The sequence below is a fragment of the Haematobia irritans genome, unplaced genomic scaffold (genome assembly GCF_050003625.1).
Source record: "Haematobia irritans isolate KBUSLIRL unplaced genomic scaffold, ASM5000362v1 scaffold_49, whole genome shotgun sequence".
Classification (NCBI taxonomy): domain Eukaryota; kingdom Metazoa; phylum Arthropoda; class Insecta; order Diptera; family Muscidae; genus Haematobia; species Haematobia irritans.
Genome location: NW_027445808.1, coordinates 10,078 through 24,851, shown reverse-complemented (window position 1 = coordinate 24,851; position 14,774 = coordinate 10,078). Strand labels below are relative to the sequence as shown.

The window sequence follows — 14,774 nt, the reverse complement described above, 5'->3', positions numbered from 1 at the left end:
TTTCCAGAGACCGCCATTAACGCCAAAAGCCGTCTTTTCCTTGTCTTTCTCGGCGATCTCTACTTGCCAGTATCCACTCTGCAAATCAAGCGTAGAAAACCATGTTGTTCCGGCTAGTGTGTCCAATGTGTCATCAATGCGTGGAAGCGGATAACTGTCCTTTTTGGTGATCATTCAGTTTTCTGTAGTCCACGCAGAATCGGGTACTTCCATCTTTCTTTTTGACCAGCACAACTGGTGAACACCAAGGACTTGATGATGGCTCGATCACACCACTCTCCGCCATTTCCTTTTGAACTTCGTCTCTTTTTGCCAGGGGAACACTTCGTGGTTCCTGTTTTATGGGCCTTTCTTCTACGGTTTTAATTTCATGTTTCACTACAGATGTTCTTCCTTGATTTCCCTTTTCAGAAGCGTTTTTCCACAACAATTGCTTGGCTTTATTTCTCTCTGACGGCGATAGATGGCGTGTCCAAGCCTCGACATACCCTTCTAGATGTTTTCTCACTGCTCCATGAGTCTTTGATGAGTTGCCTTCCAAATTGACTATTGCCTCGGCTGGTGTACATTTGGCAATGTCAGAAAATTTTACAATTTGCTCGTGATTGTCAGACAAGTTCAAGACACCAACTGGTATTAGTCTCTCTACTTCGTTGTTACCAGAGCATTTGCTATCAAGATGCTGTTGCTTTTGTTTTCTGCTGGTTCAACAACTCACAATTGGCCGACTTCACAATCTCCATTCATAGAAACCCATATAATTGCTTCGGCGTTCGGTGGTATAGACTCTGACTGGCTCGTTGTCAAGCGTCTGACAGGTGTATTCTCGTCGTATCCCACGTTTACCATTATTTTACCAGATATAAAATGTGCATATGTTGCACATTTTATATCTGGGTCTCGAATTCCATTAACGAAGGTCTCAATTTTGATGCGGTCCACAAGAGGATGACTCTCACCTGGGTATGTCAAAAGCACTAGCCGCTCAACTTCTGTTGCGAAATCTTGTAGGGTTTCATTCGATTTCTGGATTCTTCCTCTCAATTCCATTCTGAAGATGTCCTGCTTGTGCTCTCCACTATACTTGCGTTGAAGTGCCGCTATTACTTCATTATAGTTATTTCTAGAAGCAGCGGGAATGCTTTGTATCACATCAGCAGCATTGCCCTTTAATGCCAATAGAAGTTCAATTGCTTTATCATCGTCATTCCACAAATTTCTACAAGCAACCATTTCGAATTGGAATTTGGAGACATCAAATGACGTTGAGCCATCGAAAACAGGAGTTTTGATTTTTGAGCCCTCGATGACGCGCACTGGACCACCTTAAATTTCCAGCTCTGACATTTTTTTCTCGATGTGTAGAAACTTCTCATCATGAACCGTAATTTTCTCATCCACGGAATTTGATTTTCTATATGGTCCACAATTTGATTTTCTATATGGTCCACATGTTTCTCCATGCCTTCAGAAATTTGTTGTAGTTTTTCATTGAGAATTCTAGAATTTTCGTCCAAATTTTCTTCCAATTTTCTAGAGTTTGCTTCCATATTTAGGGCGTTTTCTTCCAGCACTTTTCTACAATTTTCTTCCATTTTTAGAGCGTTTTCTTCCAGCAATTTTCTTGAATTTTCTTCCATTTTTAGAGAATTTTGGTTCCATAAGTTTTCTAGAATTCTCTTCCATCATTTTGCTCAAAACATTGAGCATTGAGGTGTAATCCACAACACTTGAAGCCACAGATGGATTTTCTACACTGCTGGTATTGACGAGTATTGATTCATCAATGTCTTCCTTATAATCAAATTCATGAGTCGCAATGTCCATATTACGCCGTTCAAACTCTTCCAGTAGACGCCTTTGAAGCTGGGCCTTATTGCCTGTTGTCGGCAGCTCCAGTTTGCTCAATTCCTTTTTCAAGTCTTCCACACGAAGCTCATTAAACTTCATTGTAGATTTTTTTCCGTTATTTCACTTCCGACACCAATTGTTACGTTTTTATATTTAGGCGTTTTTAATTACCCGACAATTAAAATACTGTTCGTTTCAATAACGTTAATCTACAATTTATTTACTATGACTTCACTTTACAATTCGTTCACACTGATGTTATTCGTTTGACGCTTTAATTAAGACTGACTCGTTAGAAGCATGCGAGCGCTTTTATATATGACGGTCTGGCAATGCGAGAACATTCTGGCAATGCGAGAACATTCTGACAACGTTAGAAGAATCTACGACCATTAAGTTATTCATCTGGTGGCCGCCGAACACATATACACTCACATTACTACCGCAACAATAACAATAGACAATGAGATGAAATGAGAATGCAAAATAACAAAGCAAAGGGGTTGTTATACTATGAGAGAGTAAGAACTAACATTTCGATATGAAAATAAGCAAACAAAAGAACATAGAAGAAATTTAGGAAAGTACCAGAAAATGAATAGATGGTTCCAACAAGTGATAACGAAATTTTATCGTTACAATTTGAAATTTTAAATTAACGGAAACTAATTTAAATAAACTTAAATCTATAATTATCAAATTCGTAACAATATTTTTACACATATATTTTAACACACAAAAGCAATATAAATTTCTCAAAAATAACATAAAAACTTATTTTGAAATTCTCTTTCGCTGTTTACAGCAATGTAAAAAAAGTAGTAGACAAAATAAATTACGATCGAATGCGGTGATCCAAAAATTTACAGCGATCGAAATGTTTCTCTATATGAAACATAACTCGATAAAGAATGCAGTCATTTGGCCCCAGGTCTGAAACCTCCTTCATTCAAAATTTTTTCTTATCATCCCTTTATTTGTACATACATGAATATCCTACGAGGGACTACAACAACAACTGCAGTCTCAGCCCTCACTGCAGACGGGTCTACACGCAAAGAAAAAAAACGTTTGGAAAACGTGTACCGAAAACGTTTTTCTTTTGTTAGAGTTTTTTGAATTGCTTCGAAAAGTATACACTTTTATCACCAAAAAAATTCGTTTGTTACACAATTTTTATTTTTTCAATAAAAAGAGTTATTTTTGAACCAACAACACAGTCCATTTCGTTTATATCAAACACTGTTCTTTTCTGACTTTAGGTCTTTAATAAGACACATTTTACAGTTCATAGTAAAAATTTAATATAGTAGAATGTAATGTTGAAAATTTTTTCGGAATCTTCCGACCATATCTGGAATATATGTAAAAAAAAAAAAAAAAAAAAAAAACTTTGGTCGAAGCAGGGATCGAACCCACGACCCTTGGCATGCAAGTCCGACGTAGAAACCACTGCTCCACGGTCCCAAACTAAATGTATTTTTCTGTTAAATAAACTTTGTTTAATCGGCTCGTGGGCGCCGCAAGCTATGCTATATTAATATAACTTATATGGATAATTAGCTATTGATGACAATAACAGCTACGTAGCTCAGTGGATAGTGTGCTGCCTTACAAATTGCATGGTCCGCGGTTCGATTCTCAGTCCAGGCGAAAGGTAAAAAAAATTTAAAAATTTATAAAATCGTATAATTTCTTCTACATTGTTTGTATTACAGAAAAAGGTGCTAAGAACTAAAAAACTTCGTGGAAGTGAGAAAGATGTGAGGGAAAATGCAATTAGCAAGAAAAAAATTTTTTTGAGTTAGTCTTTATGAAATTGCTTTTACATCCTGGAAAAGAATAAACGTTTATCACAAAAAGTATATACTTTTCTTCCAAATACACTTCCTTTCAACGAAAAGCAAATGAGAAACGAACTTTGTTTGTCTAAAATTTCGTTTGGGAGGAAAGAATTATTTTTTTGCGTGTACGGCCCGTGGCTGCCACAAGAACTGCAAATCCCCAATTAGGGTATGTTTATGTCCCAAACAGATCCAAAGGTCTACAACAACAACAGCAGTCTTTTTCATCCAACCAAATAAATTTCACTAACAGATACCCTACTCTTAGAAAAAAATAGAACAACAACAATCGTTAATTACACCCAAAACATTTTGTTACTCATAATAACAAAAATGTTTGCTAAAACAGCAGTTTTTGTTTACTTCAGCAGCAACATTCAACAATCGTTAGTTGAATGTGTTTGCTAAAAGTTTTTGACAAACATCGCTGCTAAAGTAGCAAACTGCGTTAGTTGAAATAGCTAACATTTTTACTGCTATAACAACTACAAATGTTTGTTGTCCCAGCAACAAAATTTGTCGTTTTTTTAACGATATGTTGAAATGAAACCCGTAAATCATTTAATACTATAACTTCTGCATTTATTATATGTGTGAAATAAATTGATTTCCATCAAAGTATTGGAAGTTTAGATGGATTGTTGTCCAGGATTTTGTTTTTCTTCTTTGCCCTTATACACGCGGATAAAACATAACATTGTTAAGACAATTTGTAATGAAAAGTAAAAAAAAAATAAACAATTAGTAATTACACTAGTTTACACTAAAATTTACATTTGATGAGAGTTTGCTTTTTATGTATTTTCATCTCACTTTGACTATTTAGTCCATTATGATACAGCAGTGTTGAACTTCTCTCTTGTCAGTGAGTGCCACCCGATTCCATGCAGGAAGCTCAAAGACAAGGAATCTCCTTTTTATAGCCGAGCCTAAACATCATTTCCTATTGCGATGAAAATTTTAGAGTACCTTTGAAACCAAAGATTATCTGAAATAAAAAAATGTCTATATGCTTCCTCTTTTTTTCCAATAGGCTCATGAGTTTAGGTCCATACATGTATGAGAGAGTTGGAAAAAATGGGTATGATGTTACGAATCTAAAAAAGAAAAGAAAATGAAAGAATTTTCAATTTGGTTAATAGGCTTGTTTCTGCACTCTTTTTCATTCAACATTTATGCCAAAAGAAATTACTTCAAGTAAATTGTGTTTATTTTTATTTTGTTGTCTTTATTGGTACCGTATCTTTACAAATTACATTGCCATACAAGACATAATGACTAAAATGGTTTATTTATAATTATATGATGATAAAAATGGCAATTTTAACGGCTAAACTGGAACTTAATACCCACCTTATGTCATTAAATCATTAAGGGATGTCTATTATGCTCCCTGGTGTTCTTTCTGCGTTAAGTTTTCTACAGTTTTTCTGAGAAAATAGGAATTTTTACTTTACAGTTTTAATTTTGGAAACACGTAGAGCGGCCAATTCAAAATGTTTTCCTTTTTTAACTTCTTTATTTGTCAATTGTTGTTTCTTTATCTCTTTTTGTTCGTGTTTTTGCCTAAAAGAAAAATTTTAGAGTCACAAATTATTATACATTATTGGTCCCCCGAACACAGAGGAGGAATTGGAGAAAATGTTGCAAAGAAACCTCCAAACCTTGTTTGAAACACTCAGAAATGGCACCAGCATTACAGAGGGAGTAGTCCATCAACCCGCCGTTGCAAAACTTTATGGTGTTTGGTCGAAACTAGGATTGAATCCATAACCGTTTGTATGCAAAGCGTGCATGAACCAAGTCTTAAACCCCGGCTGAGGGCCGGCAACTTTCCCCCCCTTGGGGCTGCTTAAGCCTACTTTGGACTCTCCATAGGAGAAAGTCTTAAACCTACTCAGAATAAAAGCTCAATAACTTTGCTAAAAGGGGACCTATAAAGACATATTGTACACCAATCGGCCAGAGTATAGGCTTTAAAACTATGTATAATCTTAGGGTATAATCGAAGACTTTTTGAGATATAACGAAAATAACAAAACATTAAGGTAACATTTTTCTATTTTTAATTATATCTCCCAAACTAAATAAAATATTTAAAAAATATATTTTGCGTATAAAAGTGCATTAAATAAGCTTTCATATGATACCAAGTTTGGACAATAAACAAAGGAGATATATCAAGTTTTTACTGACCCTTTGGAGGGCCCGGTCGTTTCCGGGAAAAAATTGGCCTTGTTAGAATCACCATACTAAGCTACATAACATATATTAATTTCAAGCAATATGGTGAGGGGTCCATAAACTGCAGTTGCTCCCAATATTATACAATACTTACCAAATATAAATATAATAAAAAAATTTGGAAAATATATTCCAAAACAACACAAAATAATTTTTCGGCTTGTCTCGTGTTTTCATTTAAAAGTGATGCTTTGACAGCGTTGGCGTTTGACATATCGACGTTGACATTTGTCAAACCCACCAATAGGTCTGTTCGCATAATTTTCTAGCAATAATTATCCAATAAAAACTAGCAAGATAACTAACTAATAGATGACCCATCGGTGTCAAACGCAGTCTGACAGTTCCCAAAATGAGGAATAAACAAAGAAAATTGGGGGAATTACAAATTCTCTCTGAGATTCGATTTTACATTTTTCCTATTATATCCACAATTTGAACAATTTTGATACACCAGATGATTTATATTCAAATTAAATATTCAAAAGTTTATAGTTGAACAAAAAATTACGACTAAAACCGCGAAACTACAAAATTTAATTTGATCAAATTTTCTCTTTACGAAAAACACAAAACGAAATGTCAGAAAATTAATTTGGGCTTCTACAACATTTTCTGGTCGGAGAGCGACAGGTCATCTATTAGTTAGTTATCTATGCTGGTTATGCATCCAAAAACGGGACATAAGCCTAGCGTGGCGTGTCAGCTGTTTTTTTTTGATATAGGACATTTGTTTTTGATATACGACATTGGCAACCCTGCTACGATAAACGGTGCAATGACAAAAACAGAAAAATTGGAAATTGGTTGCACATTTAAAAGAACAACGAATAGCCGGAAGAGAAAAATGGTCGATATTCTGAATCTATATGAAATTCCCTTTAATTTAATATCATTTAAGGCAGTTCAGCCCGATAAAATTCTTAGAACGGCTTAGAACCTTCGAATTTTTAAAATATTGCAGAAAACTCTTATTGTAATAGAGAAGGGATCCATTTTTTCCTATTAAAGGCCGGTATGCACCTCTAGCGAAAAATTTCATTCCCATAAGAAATGCATTGCTATTTATGCTAACGAAATTTTCGGTAGCGTTCAATTTCGTAAGCTGGTACGCACCTCTAATGAAAATAACAGGGTTGTCAAAAGCATATTTTGGCAGCAAACATTTAATTTATTACAATCATTGTGTGCGTAAAAGTTTTAAAAGGTCTGTAAATAATAAACAATTTATTTGAAGAATATTTGGAACATATATTAACAATTTTTAAAAGCGATTAGCTGGTTTAAAATTTGTGTACACAGCCCTGTTTTTTTGTTGTAGACTTAAATAAATTTTTGCTACCGAAAATTTCGCCAGAGGTGCATACCGGCCTTAAAGGTAACCTACATAATTAAAGACCCTATTTTGCATGAACGAAATTTTCTGCTGATAACGTCAATTCATTAGAGAAAATAAACAACAAAAAACCTTCGTTGTTTACTTAACGATGTATTTATTGTTATCTGCACCGAAAACAACACAGCTGATTTTAAACGATTGTAAATGTAGTTTAAAACGTCTACTGAATAGCTTGTTTGTTATTTTTCTTGTTATACCTTCTTAACGATGCGATTCATCGTTAAAATTTAATACACAATTCCACTACAGGCCTTAAAAGTGCACTTTACTCTCTTTGCTTAAAATTGCTGAAAATTACGAGAATGTAATCCAGTAACTATTTCTATATTGAGCTTCAAAAACATTAAACGTATTCAGTTTTTTTAGCTTCCAGTATAATTGCGGACATGTACATTTTATTTGTGTTTTGTTGTTATGAAACACTCTAGCAAAATCTTGCAATTTCTCAATCTGATAACTGTCAAAAGTAGTCTCACCCTCTCTTTTGTCGGCTTTTTGGCGTAATCAATTCTTGTGATAATGATCAAAAATTATTGGTTTTCGAACGTAACACTAAATAAATATGCTATCAAAGTAAGACCAAAGCAAAGTAGTTGGAAATTGGCACAGATTTTGTTTTTTTTTTTTTTTTTAATGGAAACATAGCTGCGCTGCTCCCTTTGTATTCGCGATTCAATAATATATGGAGGAGGCAAAAATAATTTTTGCTGTCACAGTGTCCTCTCTGCGTCGTGACACGAAAATAAACCATCTAAAGTATTCCACTCTTGACAGTAATACAATTCCCAATGAGACTCGAATTGTTTAAAGGTTGGATGTACAAAAGATGTATAGTGTTTATTTGCTAAAAAATAATCATATAAAATATAATGAAATTGAAATATTATGGCTATGCTTACATGTTTTTGTGTCCAGCAGAAAGGGACAAAATCAAGGCCTGAAGGGCTTTTATATGAAAAAAGGGAACGCAAAATATAAGAAACTGCCATAAAATTATTGTTCAGTGGTTGCGGTTCAAATCCCATCGAGTGTTGCCATCTTTAGGGGTGCCATCATCGACATCCTCCACCCCGTGAATCGACCCGGATGGGGAGGCTTCACCAACATCTCCGCTGGCATCGACATTCAAAAGAGCCAACTTGGAAATTGGCCTTCTATACACGCCAGAACTGGTGCTAACTTTTGCCGAGTGCGCCACGCCATCTTTGCCAGTAAATAACTTAACAATTCTGCCACGTTTCCATTGAGATCGAGGAAGGTCGGAGTCGCATATAAAAACAAGGCTTCCTATGTTTAGAGGATGAGTTAGTAGACACCACTTGGTACGCTTAGTGAGCTCCGGAAGGTATTCTCTAACCCATTGGTGCCAAAATCCGTTTTTTAAATCTTTTACAATTTTCCACTGCTTTCTTAAACACATTAAACGAGGTTCGTATGGCTCTGGCGTTTGGGTCGAATTGGCACAGCCCAATAAAAAGTGGTTTGGTGTCAGTGGTTGGGGTTCTTCGGTGTAACAGCCAAGTGTGTCAATGGTCGAGAATTTATCATATTCTCAGCTTCTATTAAAAAGCTTCGTAGAGTCTCCAGCCGTGGCGAATTTTCTCGCAACATCCCATAAAGGACCTAGTCTCTCCCAGGCGCCACTTTCACTAGGATTTGCGGGAGTGCTGAATTTCCATTGAATGTCCAATGCTGTACGGGACGAAGACATTTTATTATTATCAATCACATTTTTCTCACCCTGCATTTCTTTTCCAATAAAATTAGTGCCTTCTACGACGAATGGTGACATTAATAGGTCCAAAATAATCCACACCAGTGTAAGGGGAAACAATTTGGTCCGTTTTTCCACCGTCCGCCCGCCTCGTATTTTATGGGATATTTAGCCCGTGTTGCTTCATCAGCTGGGTTTTTTATTCCAGGACACCAATTCCAATTTTCTATTTCACTGCTTTCCAAAATTTCTGCCACCCTATTGGCCACGTATTGTTTATATTTCCTGTTGTCAGAATTAATCCAACGTATGACCGTATGGGAATCTCAAAAAATAAATTTTATTAATATTTTTTGTATGATTAGAAATTATTAAATCCTTCATACGCACGGATGAAAAAGACTGTTTTTCATATGTTTGGCTATAAACATTATATGTTTGGAACACAAATTTTTAAACACAATATTTTTGAGTGCAAGCATATAATGTTCATAAACTAGCATAACATGTTTGGGACATATATGTTAATATGTTAGAACATATTATGTTTGGGACATAAAATGTTTGTAAATATAATATGCTTGGAAGCAAACATATATTAATTTAGAAATAGCCTATAAACATATATGTGTTTAGTAGCTTGGAGCGCTATTTAACAGGGAGCGATATTGAATTAAGTTGGTGGTTGTTGCTTGTTATTACAAAATTAACATTTTATTTTTCCTTGGACAATTGATCAGCTACTTCTTTGATCCTTACAAACTGTGTGGTCCGCTGTTCGAATCCCCGTCCGGCAAAAGGTAAAATTAAAATAAAAAAATCATACAATTGAATAATTTCTTCTACAATGTTTGTATTACAGAAAAAGGTGCTAAGAACTAAAAAATCTCGTGGAAGTGAGAAAGATGTGGGAGAATATACCCCTTTCCGACCGTGTACGCACAATTGTGCGGGTAAGTTTAAGGCTCTATAATTTCTTTAATATATGACGTACTGCATTAAGAGCGGCAGAACAATAATTGTATATGCTCTCTCTTTGTCTAAGAATGTGAAGAACCGTTAAAATATTTGCTTTTCCTATTAATTTTGTAGTTTCAGCAGTGTATTTTGCGCATTTGTAAAAATGAGTGGAAGAAGTAAGTTTGCAAATAAATTAAAATTATTTAAATTGTGGAATATTTCATCAAACAAGTGTTTTCAATAAAAAAACATATTAAATATTGTATGCAAACAGTAACTTCGTGATTATTTTGTGTTTTTTGATATTTTTACGTCCGGACTTTTACCGGAATTTAGCGGACTGCAACAATTGTGCGTATAGGTGAGTACTATGTTCGAGTTTTTCACCAAAACACTAAATTAAAAGTGCAAAAATATATATGAAGACGATAACATTTTTATCAAGTCTCTTCAAATTATGGATGGAAAGGATCCAATGTATTGATTGCGAACCATTTAATATTTCAAAATTAATTGATTAAAAAAAGTAACCGTGAAAATAAGCTGGTTTTCAGCTTGAAAACTGAACATAGTACTCAGCTTATCCTGAAAAAACAGGATACAGGATCAAACTGAACAAACTTAATAATTTAAAATGTTCTATGTACACATAAATAACAGAATTCAAAAATTTAGGAAAAATCTATCACGTGGATCGGCTATAGGTCGGAAAGGGATACAATTGGGCAGAAACAAAATTTTAAGCATTCAGGTCGAAAACCTATGTTGTTAGCACCTATATTACCTGTTTATTTTCATAATTCATTATGATTGTAAATATATAAATAAATAAAATTTTGAGCACAATATTGTTTGGGAGAATTTTTTTAAGCATATAATATTTTTGGGTGCAAAATGCTTCCAAACATATTATATGTTCACATAATAACATATTGTTTTTTGGAAGACAACATTATTGAATTTGGATGCAAAAATACAAAATGTTTGGAACTTAGACTACCCAAACATATATTGTTTAGACCAATATGCTTTCAAACAAATTATATATTGGAAGAGATCAAACATATAAATATTTGGGCAATACCCAAAAATGTATATGCTTGAAGCAAAATATGTTTGGGAGTATATGTTACAGAAGCGATTTTTTGTGAGCGTGCGGACACCCATAACTGCTGCCTGCAGCTCTAGCTCGGGTATAGTATGATATCTTGTAGGGGCAGAAGAAGATTTCCCCATCACGAAAATAACTTTTATTTCATCCATACGCCAATATGCTACCGTTGCCATCGCCTCTTCGCTCGCATCTGCAAATATGTGTAAGTCTACTTTACAGTTTAAAAATTCATTAAAATAGAAACGAGGTATAGTAAACTGTTCCAGCTTTTTTAATTTCCATTAACCAGTTTCCAATGATTATAAATTTCAATAGGCAACTCCTCGTCCCACTCTATACCTGCTTGGGTCATAAATTGACATATTTACAGAAAGCATCTCACGTTTAGAAGGTTCCTTGGCAAATCCTAAAATAAATTTTTCAACTTTATGAAAATTTAGATGGAAGCAAAATATGTCTAAATTTGGTAACCAGTGTATACCCAAAATTCTTTCAATATTATCTTTGCTTAAAAACTCGCCGCTGTCGTATATGCCACTGGCCGATTGCCCACACGATTCCAAAACTTTTTTTGAATTAGAAATTATATTTCTCAGTTCGAATCCACCAGCACCATGAATTTTAATAACATATTTTACCACTTGCACTGCTTCATTTTCAGTTTGGAAACAATCGACGTAATGTCTTTCGAGAATTGCATTTACTGCTCGAGGAGCCTGCTTCAAATATTTTTTGGCATTCATAATTTTGACGAATTGAGCTATAGCTGGTGAGAGCGTCGCACCAAATATCCTGCGTTCCATTACGTAAATGTCGACCTTTTTATTCTTGCCTCCATTCCTCCACTAGAATCTTTGACAGTCCTGGTCCTCTTTGGCGATTTTTACCTGGTGGAATATTTCTTTAATACCTCCACATACACACGGATGAAAAAGGCTGTTTTTCATATGTTTGGCTATAAACATTATATGTTTGGAACACAAATTTTTAAACACAATATTTTTGAGTGCAAGCATATAATGTTCATAAACTAGCATAACATGTTTGGGACATATATGTTAATATGTTAGAACATATTATGTTTGGGACATAAAATGTTTGTAAATACAATATGCTTGGATGCAAACATATATTAATTTAGAAATAGCCTATAAACATATATGTGTTTAGTAGCTTGGACCGCTATTTAACAGGGAGCGATATTGAATTAAGTTGGTGGTTGTTGCTTGTTATATCAAAATTAAGATTTTATTTTTCCTTGGGCAATTGATCAGCTACTTCTTTGATCCTTACAAACTGTGTGGTCCGCTGTTCGAATCCCCGTCCGGCAAAAGATAAAATTAAAATAAAAAAAATCATAAAATTGAATAATTTCTTCTACAATGTTTGTATTACAGAAAAAGGTGCTAAGAACTAAAAAATCTCGTGGAAGTGAGAAAGATGTGGGGGAATATACAATTAGGCAGAAACAAAATGTTGAGCATTAAGGTCGAAAACCTATGTTGTTAGCACCTATATTACCTGTTTATTTTCATAATTCATTATGATTGTAAATATATAAATAAATAAATAAAATTTTGAGCACAATATTGTTTGGGAGAATTTTTTTTAAGCATATAATATTTTTGGGTGCAAAATGCTTCCAAACATATTATATGTTCACATAATAACATATTGTTTTTTGGAAGACAACATTATTGAATTTGGATGCAAAAATACAAAATGTTTGGAACTTAGACTACCCAAACATATATTGTTTAGACCAATATGCTTTCAAACATATTATATATTGGAAGAGATCAAACATATAAATGTTTGGGCAATACCCAAAAATGTATATGCTTGAAGCAAAATATGTTTGGGAGTATATGTTACAGAAGCGATTTTTTGTGAGTATATGTTACAGAAGCGATTTTTTGTGAGCGTGTGGCCATTGTTCGGGGATGCCTGTAAATATTGGAAGAGGGTAAATTTTCTTTTGTGGCAAATTAATATAATAAGGATTTGGATTGTGTAAAAAAACACTATTTCGTTGCTCCTGGGGTGGTTCACATTGCAAAACCAATGGTGATTGCTGAAAGTGTACCTGTTGCGCTACTTGCGATTGCGAGACTGTTTCTGTATGTCGAATGAGCTCTGTCGATCGACTAAAATGGAAACAACAGCTGAATTTATAACCAAAAACCAGCTATTTATATGCATTTCAGTCGATCGATTGAACTCGTTCGACACACAGAAACAGGCTGTAATTGTGGCATCATTGGCGGCGGTGGTGAATTTGACTGTGGCGGCGGTATTGATAAATTTGGTATATTTGTTGACTCCAATGTCGGCGACTGCTGTTGTGTTCAGCGTTGCCACAATGAATTTTTATTTTGGACCAACATTATTCCAAAATTGGACCAAAATTCGTACCAGCGGACCATTTTTCCAAATTAAATTAATATAATTTAAAAGTTAAAATTTTTCCGAAATTTTATTTCGATAGAAAATTTTGTCAAATTTTTATTTATATTTATTTCTATAGAAAATTTTGTAAAAGTTTTATTTCTTCAGAAAATTTTATAATTTTTTTTTCTATAGAAAATTTTATCCAAATTTTACTTCTATAGAAAATTTTATCCAAATTTTAATTCCATAGAAATTTTTTTCACAGTTTTATTTCTTTAGATTTTTTTTCAAAGTTTTATTTCTATAGAAAATTTTGTCAAAATTTTATTTCTATAGAAAATTTTGTCAAAATTTTATTTATGTTGAAAATTTTGTTAAAATTTTATTTCTATAGAAAATTTTGTCAAAATTTTATTTCTATAGAAAATTTTGTCAAAATTTTGTTTCTATAGAAAATTTACTCAAAATTTTATTTCTATAGAAAATTTTGTCAAAATTTTATTTCTATTGAAAATTTTGTCAAAATTTTATTTCTATAGAAAATTTTGTCAAAATTTTATTTCTATAGAAAATTTTGTCAAAATTTTATTTCTATAGAAAATTTTGTCAAAATTTTATCTCTATAGAAAATTTTGTCAAATTTTTATTTCTATAGAAAATTTTGTCAAAATTTTATTTCTATAGACAATTTTGTCAAAATTTTATTTCTATAGAAAATGTTGTCAAAATATTATTTCTATAAAAAATTTTGTCAAAATTTCATTTATTTAGGAAATTTTTGTCAAAATTCCATTTCTATAGAAAATTTAGTCAAAATTTTATTTCTATAGAAAATTTAGTTAAAATTTTATTTCTATAGAAAGTTAGGAAAATTTTATTTCTATATAAAATTTTTACAAAGTTTTTGCATAGTTTTGTATCTATACATTTTTTTCTGTTTATTTCTGTACAAAATTTTGCTAAAAATAGAAAATTTTGTTAAAATTTTATTTCTACAGAAAATTTTCTCAAAATTTTGAAAAATTACCGATTTGACGAAAATGGACCAATATCAACCAAATTCCATTTGGTCCGTCCATCGGACCAAATTTAAAATTTAATAATTGTTTGGACCAATTTTGGTCCGATCGGACCAAAATGGCAACCCTGGTTGTGTTGGATGAGTACTCTGGACGGACGGCTGCGCTTGATGCGAAGTTAATATATCAACCACATCTTTCTTTAATGGCTGCATTTGACTTTCTTGTGTTTTCAATT

General features: G+C 33.2%; 1 long non-coding RNA gene across 1 annotated transcript; it reads right to left on the bottom strand.

The window, feature by feature from the left end:
* Window positions 1-4,255: 4,255 nt before the first annotated feature.
* Window positions 4,256-6,159, bottom strand: LOC142242570 (uncharacterized). Its single transcript, XR_012724153.1, has 3 exons — window positions 6,034-6,159; window positions 5,049-5,261; window positions 4,256-4,792 (listed from the first exon to the last, which is right to left on the bottom strand). It is a non-coding gene; the product is annotated as an uncharacterized LOC142242570 (long non-coding RNA).
* Window positions 6,160-14,774: the final 8,615 nt, after the last annotated feature.